Genomic DNA, 18,826 nt, shown 5'->3' with positions numbered 1-18,826 from the left:
TGTAAGTTTTATGGGTCCGGATTGTGGTTTTGTGGTGTGGTTGTGTTGTTACAACTGGGAGGCAAGGCTTTTGCATTGTGTTGCCAAGTTTTGTATTTCTGGGGCGTTTAGTTGTGTTGTTATCGCATGATGCGTTGTTGTGAGTTTTGTGGGTCTGGATTGTGGTTTTGTGGTGTGGTTGTGTTGTTGTAACCTGGAGGCAAGCCTTTTGCATTGTGTTGCCAAATTTCGTATTTCTGGGATGTTTAGTTTTGTTGTTATAGTCACTGCGCAAACAACTTTATCATTTTATATATATACTAGCTGTGCCCGGCCACGCGTTGCTGTGGCAAAATATGGTGGTATAGGAAATAAAGTATTGAGGAACTGGTGGTAGTTAAGGTCAAGGGTAAACGTTTTCCCCTGACATTAAGTCCAGTTATGTCTGATTCAGAGTGTTGGTGCTCATCTCCATTTCTAAGCCGAAGAGCCAGCGTTGTCCATAGACTCCTCCAAGGTCATGTGGGATGACTGCATAGAGCGGCGTTACCTTCCTGCCAGAGCAGTACCTATTGATGCACTCACATTTGCATGTTTTTGAACTTCTGGGTTGGCAGAAGCTGGGGCTAACAGTGGGGGCTCTCTCCGCTCCCCCAATTCAAACCTGCAGCCTTTCGGTCCAGAAGTTCAGCAGCTCAGCGCTTTAACACGCTGCACCATCAGGGGATATTATTTCCTAAAGGTTGTGAATATACAATATTTCTGATTGGTTTTTTTTGTCTGTTGGAGGCAAGTATGAATGCTGCAATTAGGAAAAATGATTAGGATGTAATGGCCTTGCAGCTTTAAAGCCTGGCTGCTTCCTCCCTGAGTGAATTTTTTGTTGGGAGGTGTTAGCTGGCCCTGATTCTTTCCTGTCTGGAATTCCCTTGGTTTCAGAGTGGTGTTGATTGCAATATTTTATGTGCGTCTACTGTCTGTGGCCCTGAGAAAACAGAGGATTTGCCAGACTTTGATGATGGGAATACTTTGTTGGGAGGTGTTAGCTGGCCCTGATTGTTTCCTGTGTGGAATTCCCCTGTTTATTTACTGTCCTGGTTTTAGAGATTATATTGTTCTGCATTATTCTATCCCAGTAATTATTTCATATTAAAGTAGAATCTCACTTATCCAACATTCACTTATATAATGTTCTGGATTATCCAACGCAGTCTGCCTTTTCATAATCAATGTTTTTGTAGTCAGTGTTTTAAATTCATTGTGATATTGTAGTGGTAAATTTGTAAATACAGTACAGTAGAGTCTCACTTATCCAACATAAACAGGCTGGCAGAATATTGGATAAGCGAATATGTTGGATAATAAGGAGGCATTAAGGATAAGCCTATTAAACATCAAATTAGGTTATGATTTTACAAATGAAGCACCAAAATATCATGTTAGACAACAAATTTGGCAGAAAAAGTAGTTCAATACGCAGTAATGCTATGTAGTAATTACTGTATTTATGAATTTAGCACCAAAATATCACAATATATTGAAAACATTGACTACAAAAATGCATTGGATAATCCAGAACATTGGATAAGCGAGTGTTGGATAAGTGAGACTCTACTGTAAATGCTACATAGCATTACTGCGCATGGAACTACTTTTTCTGTCAAATTTGTTGTATAATATGATGTTTTGGTGCTTAATTTGTAAAACGATTACCTAATTTGATGTTTAATCGGCTTTTCCTGAATCCCTTCTTATTATCCAACATATTCACTTATCCTGCCGGCCTGTTTATGTTGGATAAGTGAGACTCTACTGTATATTTCTAATCTTATATTATCTGCTCAGAACTGGATTATCTGAGGCCCCTTCTTCACAGCTGTATAAAATGCACACTGAAGTGGATTATATGGTAGTGTGGAGTCAAGATAATCCAGTGCAAAGCAGATAATGTAAGATTATAAATGGGTTATAGAGCTGTGTAGAAGGGCCTTGAGTCTACACTGCCATATAATCCAGTTAAAATCAGATAATCTGTGGAAGAAGACTCAGTGAGGCCTAAATCTGCCTGTCCCCTAACTGAAGCCTGGCTGTCCCTTGGCTGGTTGCTAGGCAACCAAGTGGGCAGAGCTTAGCCCTCTAAACTGGCAGCAATTGGATAAAAAAAATTATTGCTCTCCCTCTAATTAGGACTTTATTTTTCTTTTCTTTTTGTTGTATCAACCTGGAGGCATGGATGATGGGTTGTGTTGTCAAATTTCGAGGTTGCGGGGCCTGTACTTTTGTTGTTTTGTCCACTGCCCTGATGCCATCACTCTTTTATATATATAGATATATATATATATATATATATATATTTACAAAACTTCATATTAGAGTGTGTTGGTTAAAATTAAAGGTTTTCCCCTGACATTAGGTCTAGTCTTGTCTAACTCTGGGGCTTGGTGCTCATCTCCATTTCTAAGCCAAAGAGCCAGCATTGTCCATAGACGTCTCCAAGGCCTGTATGTTTGTTGCTCCATTTTTTGACAGTCTGATCAGTGGATCAGCTGTTTCAGGCTTTTAAAATGTGCACGTGCACTGGAGCATCCACACAGGGGGAAGGGAAGGAAAGCACATGTTTTGCATGATTGTAGGGATATACAGTCATGCGAAGGTGTGCATTTTGGGGTCAGAATCAGATTTTATGTGCACCTTTTAAGCACGTGCTTTTTGGCTGTTAACCTGATTCCATCTGAACTTTCCCTTAACGTCATTTAGCCACCACCCCCTTTATCCCAGTTACTTCTGGGTTTTTAAGCATATGTGGAAGGGCCCACTGTCAACAACGAAATAGTTGCAACAGAGTCAAGCTCAGAGGTCTCAGACTCTTTTGCATTAAATAACAAAGCTATGAACGTACAGAAGAAGAACAAGAAGAAACAATATGCATGTACTTTAGTCTCCAGAATTTTGACTTTGGAATTCAGAAGTTTTGACCTATTTATTGCTTTTAAATATTTATTTCCAGAGGAGCTTCTTACCAGTAGGTCTCAAACCTCAGGCAGATACATATGGAGAGAAGCAATCACTCAAGTATCCTCCAACCACGTAGGACTTTAAGGACCTGTTTACATGGTCCCTGAGCACGTATTCAGTTTTGTTGGCAGTTTCTAGTCAAATGGCAGGAGCGTGGGGTACCTTGTGGTGCCCTCTCTCCTTTCCCCATCACATGGGGGTGGGACAAGGCGCTTTTGCACCTGTCCCCATCAGATGGGGATATGGCAGCAGCGCATGTTGCCACTTTGCCTTTTTCCCTATCAGATGGAGGTAAGGGCAAAAAATATGGGTAGCTCCACTGCAACTATCCAAAACACACTTACCTTTCTGTTGTTGTTGAGGGAGTGTCTTGGAGGGTAAATAGGGTGGGGCCTGCTGAGCGTTGTGTGATGGCAGGCCCCGTCCCCAAAGCGCTTCAAAGGGCAAAAAAACTCAATGTGATAAGGTGGTCTGTGTCATAACATGCATCTTGAATTCAGACTGGCAACACATTGGCATTATTACTGGCATTGCATGCTGTCAATATGTAAAGCTGCTGCATTTAGTCCCAACTGCAGCTTCCAGGTCTTCAAGAGCAACCCCTCGTACAATACATTACAGTAGTCTAGTCAAGAGGTTAGCAGTTCATGGACTAATGTGGCTGTATAATCAATGAAATGTATACAGGTGTTGACTTGTCAAGTCACTGTTTCTTTAAAGGGCCTTCTGTAGTCAAAACTAACAATTGGATTTAGGCCAAAGGCTTTTGTATTGACTTTTTTGCTCTTCTACAAATTGGATATGCTTCTTGATCTATCTGTTGACTAATTCATTATGCATTGTAATGAAGTTCAGAGTCTGTGTTGTTTGCTTGTATTGCATATATCCATAAGCTCTTTCAATTTAAGTTACTGTTTCTTTGAACAATAAACTTCCAATGGTATTTGTCAATTATGAAATATCAACACAATACGTGTTTCTGGATACTAAATACTGTGCTACTGCATGTTATTTATCAAATTTGAAGATAAATACTGTATATGTGTTATATGCATGTTCATTAAAATTCACATTTATGCTTTTTACAAAGGACCAATAAGAAGAATGACATACTATATATCGTATGTAGATAATGAAATAGATACAGTATCAGATATTGTACAATCTCAAATACCACTACAAAGGTCTGGATCTCATGTGCCCCTACAGATGTTGTTGAACCTTAACTCCCAGCATTCCTCTTCATAGGCATGTTACTCAGGACTGCTGGGAGCTGAAGTATAACAACATTTTGTGTGTTTCATATTACATCATTATAAAACTATGATTCCAGTTTAACTGCCATGGTTGCATAAAATATTATCAGGCAATTAATGCAGAATCAAATTCACTGTAATTGTGGAAAGATGCCTGAGGTCTCTGGAGCACTGTATAATTCTGCCTGAATTAAATGATAATTTTTTGATACCTCAAGGCCAGAGTCTTTATCACATCCTGAAATCCATTATACACTATTGACACACAAAGTGATACAAAATGCTCATTAATTTTTAGTATAAATATATGTGGAGGAGGATTATAAAGAGAATTTATGGGAGAGAATCACTAGCATCTCTGTAATAGACACTGCATATTTTGCTTATAATGTGTTGTGACAGTTCCAGATATATTATGAAATTATTACCAATTTCCATACATAGTTCTTAGTGTGGAAAGCTTGGTTCTCAATAAGGAATCTCTGTGGCATTTGTTGAACAACTGGTTGTATTCAGCAGTTAATTTGAAGAATTAGCAGAATAGAACCCAAAGCAGGTTTCCTTCAGCCTCCAAAGTCAGCCAGTCTTGAACAGACTCTCTCCTAGAAAGCTGCTCTACACAAATGGATGCTGATAGAAGTATTTCTTTTATTGCTAATAGCAGGTGTGAGGATGGCAGACTTATCAGGACTGTGGTGGGAGGAAAAAGCTCAGTTTCCCTCCATGGATGTCACAGTTTAAATTGGTGTTCTCTTGAAGGTCACTTGATACTCCCCAAGGAGTTGATTCTTATCCCTAAAATGAAGGGGAGGAGGGAAGACTAAGACTGGATCTACACTGCTATATAATCTATTTTCCAAATCTGGATTATCTGTTTGGAACTGGATTATAAGAGTCTACCTCGCCATATAATCCAGTTCAAAGAGGATAATTTGGATTCAGAAAATTGATTACAGTAGAGTCTCACTCATCCAACATAAACGGGCAGGAAGAATGTTGGATAAGAGAATATGTTGGATAATAAGGAGGCATTAAGGAAAAGCCTATTAAACATCAAATTAGGTTATGATTTTACAAATGAAGCATCAAAACATCATGTTATACAACAAATTTGACTGAAAAAGTAGTTCAATATGCAGTAATGTTATGTTGTAATTACTGTATTTACGAATTTAGCACCAAAATATCACGATATATTGAAAACATTGATGACAAAAATGGCTTGGATTATCCAGAGGCTTGTTTCTGCAGTCCCAGTAGTCTGTCCCACAACCCAATTCACTTCTTCTGGCCCCATGAACACTGAAAATCGAAGAGGACACCCATCCCCTTCCCACCCCCACCCCCTAAAAGCCTTAAAAATAATGAAAAACCTATGGGGTCACTATGAGGCTGCTCCAGCAGCCCTCCTGGCACATAAAAATAATGCACTAGGATGCAAGGGGTTTACTCTTGCCCCCCCCCCCCACCTCCTGGCGTACCATTTTTACAACCTCATAGTGACCCGATAAGCTTAAGGTGGTGTGTGTGTGTGTGTGTGTGGGGGGGGGGGTTGCATGGCCCAATACCATCCTGAAAGTTTTTGGGATGGCATGGAGATACCCACCCGGGAAATCCTAGTTTTTTGGGGGGGAGATGTGGAGATTTTAACCTGTTTTGTATCGGGTTCCTTCAACCTGCTCCAAAGCGGGTTTAAGTTTAGTCTGGAAGCACCCTGGGATATCAGGGCTTGACTTCCTATTTGGCAAGGAAAACCCACTGGGCAAACTTGGCCAACTCACACTCTTAGTTTCAGAAGAAAGCCATGAGAAACCTCTTCTGAACAAATGCTGCCAAGAAAACTGTGATAGGTTGTTTTAGGGCAGGGCTGTCAAGCTCATTTCACTTAGGGCCAGATCAAACTTGTGGTTGCCTTCAAGGGATCATTTGTTATAATCATAACTACTCCTTAACATATTGTTAGATAATCTGAGGCACCATTTCACACACCCTCCTCATCCATCGATCATGTTCTGAAAATAATAACGGACACAAAACAAAACGCAAACACAACCATTCAAAATGCTACAAGCTTTGAAATGCAGCTGAACCTCTCTGGCATCCTAAAATGACATGACAGGCCGCATTTTGGCCCACAGGCCCAGAGTTTGACATATGTAGCTTAAGGTCATCATAATTCAGAAATGTGCTAAGGCACACAACAATGGCAAAATCCAATCGGTCATGGATAATTTACCTAGAAATAGCTGTACTCCGCCGGTGAGCCAGCCACTAATGGGATACTAAACTATAATAATAATAACTTTATTTTTATACCCCGCCCCATCTCCCCGAAGGGACTCGGGGCGGCTTACATGGGGCCAGGCCCGATAAAACAAACAAAACAGTAACAAAGCAATAAAACAATTATCCCAGTAAAAAAACATCAACATCAATAAAAACAATCATTAAAATCAACAAGCAGGATACAGTGTTAAAAACAGGAGACTAATTCGTAGATCCCAGGTGAGGTGCAGAGTGATACGAAATGGGAAAAGGAAATTTCACAGTTGGACAATAAAGTGCGGTATAAAATGGCAAGACAACAACAATGGGACTATTATGGAATGGACAGATAGATCAATCCAGCAACAACTAAACATCGAAGGCCTTTTGAAACAGCCAGGTTTTTAAGCTCTTCTGGAAGGAGAGGAGGGTAGGGGCCTGCCTGATCTCTCTAGGTAGAGAGTTCCAAAGCCGGGGGGTCACGACGGAGAAGGCCCTCTCTCTCGTCCCCACCAACCGCGACTGTGAGGGTGGTGGGAGCGAGAGAAGGGCCTCCCCCGACGAGCCCTTCTATGTCCCTCTTATCTTTCAAAATGCCTTCTTATGACCTCATCATATGCAGGAGAGAAGCATCTTTTCTTGGCTTCTCTCTGCTGCCAGCACGGAGCCCTCACATAATGTAGGGCTACTTCTGGAAGGACTCCAAGGGAATCTCTGCCAGCAGCGCTGCAGCAGAGGACCCCAAAGGAGTTGGATGTACACCCGATTCCTCATAGAAAAAAGTCTGAGAAGTTGAAGAAGAACTTGAGAAGTTGAAGAAGACAGTGGAGAAACGTCATGGGAAGGGATACTATAGACCTTGACAGTAGGAAACACAGAATGATGGTTCCCTACACTGTCCCATGATTTCCGTCGTTGTTCCCTGCTTTACAAAGGGCCATCATCTGATGATAGCCCTTTGGATACATTCAGAACAGTAGTCCAGTACTCTTTTAAACGCGTCCTTTCCCATTGTTTCTGTTCTACCTTTCCCCTTCAGAATCACTCCTCAAATAGACAAAGGCATTACTATCACTTTTACAGCTTGTGTCACATATTTCATATGGACTTATACATCCTGTTACTCCCTGGCAGACTTGGAGGCTTTCCAAGAAAACAGACTGAGGTTTTGAGGTCAGGCTAATGTAATTTTTCATTTTGCCTTTTACTGCAGTGACCAGAAATACTATGCCCTTTGCCTTCTCCTGCTTGGCTTTGAGTCAAGACCTCAAGCTGGCCAAGAGAGCTGAACTTTTGAAAGGTGAATGCAACAATGAACTGATGCTGTTATCACATACAAGCGGGGCTCTCTTCCATCTCTGTCCTTGTTCAAGAGATGCTTATGAAGTTAACTGCCAAAAGGATAAAATAATAAATGTGTTGTGTGCATGTGTCACTCAGTGTTAGAGGATTAAAGAAACCAATCGGTTACCTGCTTCTTCACTTAACAAAGCGACAGGCAATGAAGTGAAAGAAGTGACCTGTGCTGTCCAAGACTCATACAGGCAACACAAATGTGAGAGAGCCCTCTGGGATGTATCACTATAACTATAGACTTTGCCAAGGTGAAAACAAACTGCTCCACAACAGAAAATTTGACAAAAACATTGCCATGCACGTTATATAAAACACAGGTAGACAATGTTTTAATCATGTGTAGTCAGCAGTGTGGATGATTGTGTCATCCTCAGTCATTTCTTTGTGCTTGAGGGACCACATCTGTGTCTCACTACGTAACAGCAAGTATTCAGAGGCATTTGACCTAAGATCTTTCAGGTAGTATATAATAGTCACTGTCAGCCTGTTTCTGATATGATTATTGATTGTGTGAACTCTGTATAACCACGTCTCTCCTGGAATTTTATCACACGAGGCTGCTAAAGTACAGTTATGGCACATGGAATTTACTACATAACATTGTGGCTATCCAATCATCACATTTCACTTTATTCATAATGGGATATTTTAATTGACAGGAAAAACCCATCAATGAATCCAATATGCTGTTCTTCTTTCCACTGTGTTCCTGGTATTGTGAAGGTGAGGAAGGTTGCATGAAAATGCAGAAACTGTGCCGTTGTGCAGTTGCAGAACAAATAGCTTTTTTAAAAAACAGTGCATATACATTGGGTGTGGTAAACACAGATAAGAAGTTAGCTGTTTGGAAGTCTGAGAATGGGAATTCATATTAATAAGGTATTATTGTGCAATAGCACTGAGTTATGAAAGAGAATGTTACAATAGCTTATGTTTCTATCAGCTTAAATAATGTGATTGTGGCAAGACAACAAGCTGGTGTGACGAAGTCTCTAGTAGAACAGGAGACAAGAGTTGGGATTAGACAATGCCCTGCAATCAAGCAGATCTTTCAGAAGTCGATTTGCTTTTATTGTTGCATAACATGACTGGAATAAATGCCTACTGTGAGTCATAAAAGCATGTGGAGCTACATAAGCTCATACAGGCCCTCAAAGCAGTAACCCTAAACCACAACAGCCCCTGGCACACGCAATAAGTAATTAGTGCCTGGTTATGGGTTGCCTGGTTTGGCCCTTGTGGTGCAGATGTAAATCTAGCTTCCTTCAGACTGCACAATGCAACTACATGAGCTCATTTGGGGGATAATCACAAGACATGTTGAATTTCAGTTCCAATCAGTCTTAGCTTATACAGCCAAAGGTAAATGATGGGAGCTGTAGTGTAGTATTTTAAGAACCACAAATTGCCTATATCCACTGTAGACTTTCAAACTTTTGGTCACACTCCTGTGCTGTGTAGTTTCCCCTTGATTTCACATAAGACAGCAAAGTAGACAGTGGGCAGCAGCCGTTCAATTTACAGGAGATGTTGGAGGCCCTGAAAACAGCTTGGGTAGAGATGTTAGTGTAGTACTAGTGGTCTAGTTTTTTATCCTTGTGAGCAAGCAGAAGGGTAGGGATAGGTAGACTTTCTCTAATGTATCTCCTAGCAGTTGGCTACCAGACCTGCCCTTTGTTCCCCTTACTTCAGTAGATTTACATCTGACATCTGGTAAATCTCTACTCAGTTGAACCTACATATGTACACAGAAATATGCTTTGTATGTAGAGCTAATGTCTCAAGAAAACAATGCTATGGACCCCTCCCCTTCAATCCTCACCAAATGGCTGCCTATTCGCTGGAAGAATTACTCAGAGCAGATGCTATACAATGTAAGAAGGGGCATCCTGCTATGAGCACAATGCCAGTCTTTGCTGTCCTTGCCAAAATTTAATCTAAAATTAAAATTATTTTACATGGTTTAATCTTTATATACTGTAATGAGCAACTATTTTACTGGCAGAGTCAACAGACAAATTGGCTTTAGCTTCTTTCTATTATGATTTTAGTACCACAAATACTATTCATCAAGTGTAATGCAGCAATAGGATATTACCTTCCATTCGTCGACACACCAAGGAGAAAGCATCACACCTATACATCCCATCCAATTTGTTCCCTTGTGATCAAACTCAAGCACTACATTGGTTTGTTTTGGAAATACTTGCTTAAAAAAAAGTATTCCACTGGACCAGTGGCTAGCGCTCAGTATTTATTTTCTCTCTGCCATCATTGCTTCCCTGCCAACATAATCATAATCCATACTGGAAACATGGCCAAAACAGAAGCAAAAAATTCTCATAATTCACAGATGTCACCCAGGGGAAAGACTGGGTCAGATTGTTCTGGGTAATATGCTGAGGCCGCCCTATTTGCCATGCCACTATGGAGGAACATACACTTATAATGGCTGTCAAACGAAAAAGCAACTGGGTTTGCAATTTAGAAATAATGTTGTTTTAGTAAGTCATTGATATTTCAGAGTCCATGTTGTACTAGCTGATGATTAGTAGTGCAATGGGACTGTCCTCTGTTCTCCTCTACAGCTTGTCTTCATGCCTTAAAACATGTTCTGAAGGGTTTTCCGGTAGCCCAGAGCAGATTTTGAGAATACAGAGGGGACTTCAAGGTTTGTTTCTTGCTCCCCTACCAGCTCTATTTGAATTAGCAGTAACAACAATGAAGTGACTAAAACCACACAGTCTAGTCGATTGCTTTTGGAAAACCTACTTGGAAAGGGCCAAATTATGACCATTCCTCCCGCACTGTGTTAAATGAGTGCAAACTTCTTTTGCACTTTGAACTGTTTGCAGTAATGGATATGAACTGAAGGCAAAGGAGGAAAGGAGGAGGAGTAAGAACCTGGGATCTCTTAAAAACAGCTGAAAGTGAGATTAAATAGAAATGATCTCGCTTTCAGAAAGAAAGTTCAATAATATTTGAAATGGAGTTTAGAAATTTAGTTATGATTGATAGTTTTGCTAAGCACTGTACGGTAGTCAAGGAAGCAACCCAAGGTAGCTAGCATTGTGTCTGGCATGATAGGTGAAGAAATTTGCTCACCTAACAGACATTTCCTCTTCTCTTCACATCTCTGTAACATCCAGGCTCCCCCCTGAGGTTAGGACAACCCTCAATAAAGGTCTCTAAAGTGTCATGGTGGGCTGTAGTGGACAATGACAGTGAAAGTTAGGGAGAAGAAGATTTTAGAAGAACATTTCCTAATATGTTGTGTCTGTATATTCACAGAATTTTCTGCTCTTCCATTTAGGTGTTTATTGACATGTGATGCTTTCCCTTCTTTTCCTTGGTTGGATCCTTCCCACTCACATCACAGCTAATTTCATGCAACACTTCAGAAATGATTAAGTTTGTGTAGGGCCTTTTCCTTTCTTTTTGTGTGTCTGTGAGACCAAAGCTCCATTTATGGAATCCTGAGATTTGTAGTTTATTGTGGCACCAGAACCCTCTGACAGAGAGGAATAGAAAACTACAAACTCTCACAAAACTACAAATCCTAGAATTCCATTGCGTGGAACCATGACAGTTAATGTGTTGTTAAACTGCTATAATTCTGCAGTGTGGATACAGCTTATGTGAAAGGTTTAACAATGGCAATAGGTGAATTTTTTACGTTTGTTTATTCATTGTACATAAAAAACTGTTCCTAGGAGATCCCATTGAATTAACAGTCCTTCTTCTTGAGAAGTAATTTTTTTGATCAAATGCTGAAAACAAGGATTTTTTTTCAAGAAATCTTATTTTTTATCACATTGTCATTTAGGGGTTTTTTGCATAAGGGAATAAAATATATTCAAGTGGAAAATCCAGCAAAGGGGCCTAGAATGTGAGAGGTTTTTTTTGTAATGCAGCAGATGTCTTGGCCCTGGTTTGTGGGTCAAACAAGGCTATATCAGGCATCTACCAATTAAGCTCTTGACAATGCAGACTGGTATCTATGCATCCTTCTTGTATAGCAAAGCCTTAATTATTCTAGTCAGCAAAGGATAAACAATATTTCAGGGCATGGCATATCCAGAGGGCAGCAGGGCACTGCATGCATCATTTTTCAGACCAGTAAGCAAGTCAAAACATAGCCATCTTGTAAGTGCCATTCCTCTCAAACTAAATAGGCATGAAGTCATGAAGTATTCAAGCACAATACAAACTTCATCCAATCAGATTAATAGGAGGGGGAGGAGGAATCGGGGGCAGGGAATTTGGGGAGACAGAAAATTCAAGCCAATTTGGCCAACTCAGTGCTATCATCTTGATATTGCTTTTCACAAATTGCCAGTTTGAATTCGCTATTTTAATACTATGACTGCTAAATGGAATTTAAAAACTCATGGCAGCTTTAGATATCTATCTTGGGGTGCATCTACTTTGTAAAATTAATGCGGGTTGAGATCACTTTGTCATGGAATACTGTGCAATCATAGAAGTTGTAGTCTTACAACGTCTATCGACTTCTCAGCTGAAAACTGTTCGGACCCCACCAAATTCCAAATTCCAGAATGCTGTAACATTGAGCAATGGCAAAATGATGCAATTCTACAGCGTAGTGTCAGCCTAAGCTTGCTTGCTTGCTTTCTAGTTCTTGTGGCAATCTCAGATATCTGTCTCAATAATAATAACAACAACAACAACAACAACAACAACAACAATAGCAGCAGCAGCAACAACAACACTTTATTTTTATGCCGCCCTATCTCCCCAAGAGGACTCAGGGCTGTTTCTGACATAAGGTAAAACATTCAGTTGCCAAAAGGAGACCATACAACAAAGTTAAACATCATAAAACAAACATACAATTCTGCTAAAACACCACAAAAAATAAAATCCAGTTTTAATCTGCTCCATCACTTCCCTCCTAGGCTGGGACGCAAAGCAGCTCCCAGAGAACATCAATTAAAAACGTTGACAATCAAATTAAAATAATTAAAATCAGTATAAAAACAATGAAAAAACAGCAGTTTTAAAAATAAACAAAAGCACCCCAATAAGATGCTCCCAGCTTACACACTAAATGTCTGCTTGAACAAAAAGCTATTCCAGCTTTTGTTTGCTTTACAAAAGACAATTAATTATTATCTTTCGGGAGAGAGGGCGGTATACAAATAAACTTTTACTTACTTACTTACTTACTTACTTACTTACTTTTATGGCTTGTATTTATCAGGTGATCTCCATAAAGTAGTTGTTAGTGCTGCTCCAGTTATGAATTCTTTGCAGAAACAAATGTCTAGCTGTTTTCACAGCTTTTGGCATTTTTTCCAGTTTCAAATATCAGTGAGATGCAGATGATAGATTTCCCAGTTAGAGCACACTGTTGAACTCAGGCACCAAAAAGCCACCTCATTCTATTTTGTAATACTAAACAATTGAGAGGAATTTTTCTTCTTGTGCAGATTACAGCATTTTTGTCTGTGTCCTTTGCTCATGCTTTCTTTATCATTGCTTTCCAGATCTGCAGGGAGCCTAGAATTTTTTTTTTATTTAAGGTGAACAGGCTCAATTTCGACAAGCAGGCTATTATTACTTTTGCCTACTTGCAAGCACATTTTTACAAAACAATGAAAACACAGAAAACACACACAGAAAGAGAAAGAGTGAGAGTTTTTCCATTTAGTTTGTTTCTGATTGGCAATTATTGAGAGAGCTTTCCTCTTTTCTGTCAGATTTGGGGTGGAGAAGTTCTGGCTGGATCTGCACTGCCAAATAATGTAGTTCAAACTGTTGGCAGTGTAAATCCAGCCTCTGTCATATGGGAAGGGCTGGGGAATTAAAGTTGGAGAAAGAGTTTCAGAAAAAGGTAAGGGAGAATTTAATGGTATTTAGAATTCAGGTGTTTTTGAATCCTGAAGGAGTCAAAAAAGGGCAGACTTTTGTATGCAGTGCCGTAACAAAGCATTTGGTAAAAGGCCAGTCCTGCTACAAAGCAAATCTCAGGCTACAAAAAACATCAGCAAAAAAAGCATTTCCTTATTTTATTTTATTTTACTCAAGAAGCATGAAGTGTTTTCTGGATTTTCTTTATTAAAGGCTGGCATATTTTGGAATGTGCAAAATGGAGGTGGAGGAAAAGGAAAACAAATTACCAGACTCTCCTTATAATAAAGTCAGGGCTTTGTAAAGCTCACAGTGCAATGCAACAACTCGTTTTAACATTCCAGTACTAGAATGGGAAATGTTATTCCTTTGTGGTCACACTGTTGCAGATTTTACATGGAACTTAACCTATCAAAGTGTTATAGTCATCTAATCAGTTTTAAACAAATTTCACCATTTTTCCATATTGACAACAACAAAAACAGTTATGAATTTAAAATACATACATACATTCCACCTAATATATCACTTTAATGCCTTTTTTTCTTTCAGTACCAGCTAATGTAATATGTTAGGAGAAAAATGTCCTTTGCCTACTTTTGGCAAGGCATTGTGCCCTGAAATAGATGGACCACATTTGGGAGAAATTGGATTTTGTTTTCTAGTGGGCAAACCTTGAAATTCTAAATGAGGGAGGAAGATACAGGTTCTGTCTGAAGCCTAACCCTTTAATTTGCTTCCTCTTCATCCTGGAAAGAAGTCACGAGTGGAGTGCCACAGGGTTCCGTTCTGGGCCCAGTTCTGTTCAACGTCTTTATTAATGACTTAGATGAAGGGTTAGAAGGAATGATCATTAAGTTTGCAGATGACACCAAATTGGGAGGGATAGCCAATACTCCAGAAGACAGGCAGAATTCAAAATGATCTTAACAGATTAGAGAGATGTGCCAAAACTAACAGAATGAAGTTCAACAGGGATAAATGCAAGATACAGTAGAGTCTCACTTATCCAACATAAGCGGGCCGGCAGAATGTTGGATAAGCGAATACATTGGATAATAAGGAGGGATTAAGGAAAAGCCTATTAAACATCAAATTAGGTGATGATTTTACAAATGAAGCACCAAAACATCATGTTATACAACAAATTTGACAGAAAAAGTAGTTCAATACATGGTAATGCTATGTAGTAATTACTGTATTTACGAATTTAGCACCAAAATATCACGATGTATTGTAAACATTGACTACAAAAATGTGTTGGATAATCCAGAATGTTGGATAAGCGAGTGTTGGATATGTGAGACTCTACTGTACTCCACTTAGGCAGAAAAAAATGAAATGCAAAGATACAGAATCGGGGACGTTTGGCTCCACAGCAGTATATGTAAAAAAGATCTTGGGAGTCCTTGTGGACAACAAGTTAAACATGAGTCAACAATGTGATGCTGCAGCTAAAAGAGCCAATGGGATTTTGGCCTGCATAAATAGGAGTCTAGTGTCTAGACCCAGGGAAGTCATGCTACCCCTCTATTCTGCCTTGGTCAGACCACACCTGGAAGCACACTGTATCGAATGCTGGGCACCATAATTAAACGAAGATATTGACAAGCTGGAATGTGTCCAGAGGAGGGCGACTAAAATGATCAAGGGTCTGGGGAACAAGCCTTATGAGGAGAGTCTTAAAGAGCTGGGTATGTTTAGCCTGCAGAAGAGAAGGCTGAGAGGAGACATGATAGCCATGTATAAATATGTGAGGGGAAGTCACAGGGAGGAAGGAGCAAGCTTGTTTTCTGCTGCCCTGGAGACTAGGATGCAGAACAAATGGCTTTAAACTACAGGAAAGGAGATTCCACCTGAACATTAGGAAGAACTTCCTCACAGTGAGAGCTACTCAGCAGTGGAACTCTCTGTCCTGGAGTGTGGTGGAGGCTCTTTCTTTGGAGACTTTTAAACAAGGGCTGGATGGCCATCTGTCGGTGTTGTGACTGCGCCTTCGGGGATTATGGTTGATGGGGATGGAATTCGAAGAGGAAGAAAAAACCCTCGTGATGAGGGTTCACTGGAGGAGTTGCGCAGGAAGCGACTTAGAGAGCTATATGGGGGATCTTCTGAGGAAGATTCAGATGGGGAGATGGATGCTGAGGAACAGGTGGTGGCTGGGGAAGCGGGCACTGAATGGGCACAGCCACCGGAGATGTCTGGGGATTTGGGGTCTATGGATACTTCTGAACCTGGGGTTTCTGCAGGAGCTGATCCCAATTGGGATGCTTGGAGAAGGGAGGATGGTTCTTTAAGTGTTCATGGGGCTAAGTGTGGGCAGGATGATTGGGACTCCGACGAATTGCTAGGTACTCCAGATCCACGAGCTCTAGCTGTGTGGAGCTCAGACTCTGAGTAGATTTGGGACACCTGGTGTTTGGGTGTGAGTGTTTGGTCACCCAGGAGGAAGGGGAATAAAATGGGAATGTTTGGCCACTGCACTTTGCGTGTGGCAAGGTGTTGCTGAGGCGCCATTGGGATCTCTGTGTTTCCATGAAGACTGGACTTGGACTATGATTTGAATCTGCTGTTATCACCTAGCTTGGCTCTCGCTGTGTCTTATCGTGGACCTGTTTTGGATGACTGCACCCTCTTCAGACCTTGGATCGGAATTTGACCTTGCTACTGCCTTCGCCCTGTGATTGATGACTACTATCGGCTTTTGACTCCTGGCTTGCTCTTTGGACACCGCTGTTATCTCCTGACCTGACCTTGGAATCCCGGACGACGTCTTTTCACCATCCTTTTGGAGCCTTCGGCTTTATCCACATTGTGGAAGCAGTCTACTGCATTCTTAGTTTGTTTGTTTGATTCCTGACCAATTTGGTGTTTTCTTTTGGGAACTGTTCCTTTGAAAACTACAGAGCCGGCTGGCAGGGCTTGGACTCAGAAAGTGCAGTTTGCACTAAGTTTGTTTAGCTTTGTTTTTACCTGCTTGTGTTGCTGAATTATATTTCTGTTTGAACTGCTCTTGAAGCACTGATAGTGAAGTGTTTCAAGGTTTTTTCTGTGTTATCATTACTTTTTGGCTTATCTGCTGAATAAACTCTATTTTTGTTCGCTAATTGGCGTCTGACTCTTGACAGTCGGGGTGCTTTGAATGCGATTTTCCTGCTTCTTGGCAGCGGGTTGGACTGGATAGCCCACAAGGTTTCTTCCAACTCTATGATTCTAATACATTTGAATTCTCACTGTGATCAGAAAATGCAATCTAATGTACACATTACATTTTCACAATCTAGAAGAAGAGGGTTAATAAAAACATTGGTACATTTTTGGAAAGAAAGTCATGTGGACAACCTACCTCAATCCTAGTGTTTGCATTTGAACATGATATTTTCAAAATATTGCTTGTATTACAGGCAATGTATTACAGGTCTATTTTTTCCTGGAGTAGGATTTGCTATGAATGTATCTAGTCCCCTTTCCAAGGTGGCAGCCAACACTATATCATTTGGCAGTGACCTTCAGAGTTAAACTAATGTTGGCAGTTGGGATGATGTAAACTAGATTTACAATCTAATAACTGTTTCATTTTCACATTTATGATCACAACACTACTGCCACAACCAAAAATGTCTTCCAGCAAGCCTACACAATCAATTTTAAACCGTGAATTTTAACCTTCATTTTATTGGTGTTGGTCTTGTGTGTATTTTGTAATTTTTAGTATAGGTAATAGTGTTATGTCTTGTTTTAACCATGTTGTACGCTGCCTCAAGCCACAAGGAGAGGCAGGTAATAACTTATTTGTCCCCCCTGCTCCTCCACCACCACCACCACCTCCTCCTCCTCCTCCTCCTCCTCCTCCTCCTCCTCCTCTTCTTCTTCTTTTTCAACACCACCTTAAAAGTCAGGCAACAAAAACTAAGCGAGGGGGTTCTATTGCACAGGCGATGAGCAGGAAGCCCTGCTTCTGCTCCTTGCTTTATGGCTTGCTGTAGGGATGTAACGTCCCTCAGTGTTCTGCTGACTCACAGGGCAAAATGACTTTGTTCAGTATGACTGCTTGGCTTTTAAGGTGGATTTAGAGGATGGTATTGGGAAATGGAGCATAGATATGACATTATAACTACATCTTACATGCAGGCTCTTGGCCTAAGTGTTGTATTAGAAAGCACTTTCTTTTATCTGTCCTGAATCACCTACCACTGAAGCGCAACAATGGTCTAGTATTATGAGACGTAAAAAAAAAACAACCAAACTCCATGAAGCATCTTTGTGATTTTTACTAGAAGGTTCAGTATCCCCTTTTAGAAAAAATAAATGCCAGAATTATGTCAGGGTGTATACATGGGGGTGCACACTTTGTATTTCTTAAATATTTGACTTTTTTTTTTGAATGGCATACCTGTTACAACTATTGCTGCTGCTTAATTCCTCATGGTTAATTTTGATATTAATAGAAACTCCTTTCACAGAATCTTGGAAGAGACATCAAATTTTGGCCCTAAAATCCTGAGATGGTTCTGATCTGGCAATCCTAGTTGAACACAGAAACAGTTGGCCAGAGGATGCTTTGTCCAAGCAAGGAGTGTACCTTTTTTTCTCAGACCTTAAACTGGCTCTATAAATAGAACCTAACTGTGCAACTTGAACACTTGATTTTGTGATCCATATAGATTGTGTGAAGTAGGCTTCTATGGACATGGACACTGGGTGGACCAAGAAACTTGCATGCCAGAGATTGTAAAGATCAAAGAAGTATGATGTCAGGCCCCTTTCACACAGCTGTATAAAATCCAGATTATCTGCTTTGAACTGAATTATCTGGCAGTGTAGACTCAGATAATCATATTTAAAGCAGGTAATGAGGATTATCTGCCTTGATATTCTTGATTATATGGCAGTGTAGAAGCGCCCCCAGTCTCAACTTGGCAAAATAGTGTTTGAATTACAGTTTCCAGCATATCTCCAACAATGACCATGCTAACTGGGGATTTCTGTGACATTTAGTTCAAACTGCTCTGGTTGTAATATCCTCCTCATTACTAGCCCTTTAACTTATATAGGAAGCATATTTTAATTCTGAAACATTT

Source organism: Anolis carolinensis, chromosome 3 (assembly GCF_035594765.1).
Source record: "Anolis carolinensis isolate JA03-04 chromosome 3, rAnoCar3.1.pri, whole genome shotgun sequence".
Taxonomy (NCBI): Eukaryota; Metazoa; Chordata; class Lepidosauria; order Squamata; family Dactyloidae; genus Anolis; species Anolis carolinensis.
Note: the sequence above shows the minus strand (reverse complement) of the source record.